The 2,157-nt window shown below is 66.9% G+C and overlaps 1 protein-coding gene across 2 annotated transcripts in view; it reads left to right on the forward strand.

The window, feature by feature from the left end:
- BRSK2 (BR serine/threonine kinase 2) overlaps positions 1-2,157 on the forward strand; it is a 46,590-nt gene that overhangs the window by 41,941 nt on the left and 2,492 nt on the right. The window contains exon 21 of one of the 2 annotated variants that reach the window (XM_011930045.1): positions 1,152-1,199. The exons of the other annotated variant lie outside the window; for it this stretch is intronic. The gene's annotated coding sequence lies outside the window, so the exon portion shown is untranslated. The remainder of the gene's footprint in view (positions 1-1,151; positions 1,200-2,157) is intronic. 2 annotated transcript variants of the gene reach the window in all.

Below are 2,157 nucleotides of genomic sequence, written 5' to 3' on the forward strand. Positions count from 1 at the left end.
AATGACCGGGCAGCCACCAAGGCCAGGGACGGACAGGGCAGCCACCAAGGCCAGGGAATGACAGGGCAGCCACCAAGGCCAGGGACGGACAGGGCTTGTCCAGGAGGGCAAGCAGAAACGGGCCCCGGGTGCTGCCCAGGGTGTCCCTGCACCTGAGCAGCCACATGGGTGCCTCAGTCTGCTCCTGTGTGGCCTGTGGGCAGAGCTCCCCCAGCCTGGCCCTGCAAAGTGTGGTCCTGCCCATCAGCACGTACCACTCCCCACCGAGCCAACTCCCAGCCCCTCTCCATTCCTGCCCTGGACCCTGACCTCAGTGGAGCCCATTGCAGAGGCTCTCGGGGGCCTGTTCTGGGCCCCATCTGTCTGCCTTTGGACTTGAGGAGCCCAGCCTGCCCCCCTCCCACATTGGACGCTTTTGTTCAGTGAGCCCAGCTCCAAGGACGTGTGGAAGGTGTCTAGCCAGCAGGGGGCCTCCTCAGGCACTGCCCACCCTCCTGGAGACCCCAGCCCGGCCGAGGAGGGGGGCTGAGAGCCCCCAGTGAGCAGGCACAGGCAGACCAGGGCATGTGTCCACCCTCTGCAGGCGCCAGTGAGGGCCTCGAGGGGGCAGCCCCTCCCAGGGCCTTGCTCCCACCCCAGTCCTGGCCTGGCAGCACCAACATCCCCAGGTCCAGCAGCAGGGGAGAGGGTTGAGGAAGAGGGTGCCTGCCTTGAGTTGAGGGGCAGCTGGAAGCCACAGGGTCCTGGAGCTGCCGAGTGGCACAGTGAGGATGCATAGTGATGGACGCAGGCCATGGCCAGGGCAGGGTTGTCGGCCCATGGGAGGTTGCCAGGCCCACCCAGGGCACCAGCCATATCCAGGCTCAGGCTCAGGCTCAGGCTGCTGGAGGACCCACTGCTGCCCAGGTGGCTCCGCCTTGTTTCCCGCCCCCGCAGCCGCGCCTCACTCCAGGCCCTGCCCCCTGCACGGCCCCTTCTAGGCCCCGCCCCCTCTGGCTCCGGCCGCACCCAGTCCCTCACCCTTACCTCCGGGGCCCCACCCACTCCTGGCTCCGCCCCTCCCCATCGAGGCTGCGGGCGTCCAGCCAGTCGGAAGGCACGGGGCAGCCTTTCACTCACTCCCTCCCTCCTCTCTCCATTCTGTGCTCCAGACACCACTAACTGTATGGAAATGATGACGGGGCGGCTTTCCAAATGTGGTAAGAATCCCCCACGCTCACCTGGCGCCTCCGCCTGCCACTCCACCGCTCACCCTCAGCCCGCTCTAGCCAACCCGCCGCCCCGGCTGTCTCGGCTTCCCTGTGTGGATGTAGGCATCCAGCAGCCCAGATGTCCCCGGCCCCATCCTCTACCGGGAGCAGCCAAGGTCGCTCCCCTACCACAGTGGGCTCAGGCAGGGCTCCTGGCCAGACCCACCTCTGCCAGGCCCTAGGATCAGGGCAGGCCCAGGAAGGGGCTCCCAAGGCCTGAAGCTAGTGAGGGTCCCACTGGTCCCACTGGTGCAGGCTGTGGCCTAGGGCAGGGGCCGGTGCCCATCCCTCTGTCCACTGGAGGCTGTGCCTGGCAGGGAGCTCGGGATTCAGGTGGTGGTTAGGCTTAAGAAGTGGGGTTGAGTGCCTCCATCGGCACACCTGGGCAGTGAGCGCAGGGCCCCAAGAAGGGTGTGCTCCCCATTTCGGCCCCTCTCCTCAGGACTGCCCCCATCCCAGGGACCCGGGACATGACTCTAGCTGCCTGTCCCCAGACCCCCAGCCTGCCTCCCACACCCACCCCCTCCATGCCTGTCCGCCCATCTGTCCATCTGTCTGTCTGCTGCTGAACTGTGTCCAAGCTGGTCAGGAGTCGGGCTTCAGGCCTCTCTGGGCAGGTGTGGTGGATACACCCTCTCCCTCTCTTCCACTGGGCCTCACGCAGTGGGGCCAGCAGCTGCCCCCAGGGTCCTGCGAGGTTGCAGAGCTCCCAGCAGGCCCTTGTCTTTACGCTGTCATCTCCAGAGTGGGGGTGGGCCGTCCCTCACGGCTGTGAGGTGGGGAGGTAAGGGGGCGGTGCAGGGCCTTCCAGGCCAGGCCTTGGTGGGGAGGGAGGGAAGGGTCTCACCACCTGCCCCGAGCCTCACTTCGCCAAAGGAGCTCTGAGTCCTGCGCAACAACTCGGAGG

This window comes from Colobus angolensis, unplaced genomic scaffold (genome assembly GCF_000951035.1).
Source record: "Colobus angolensis palliatus isolate OR3802 unplaced genomic scaffold, Cang.pa_1.0 Scaffold84, whole genome shotgun sequence".
NCBI lineage: Eukaryota > Metazoa > Chordata > Mammalia > Primates > Cercopithecidae > Colobus > Colobus angolensis.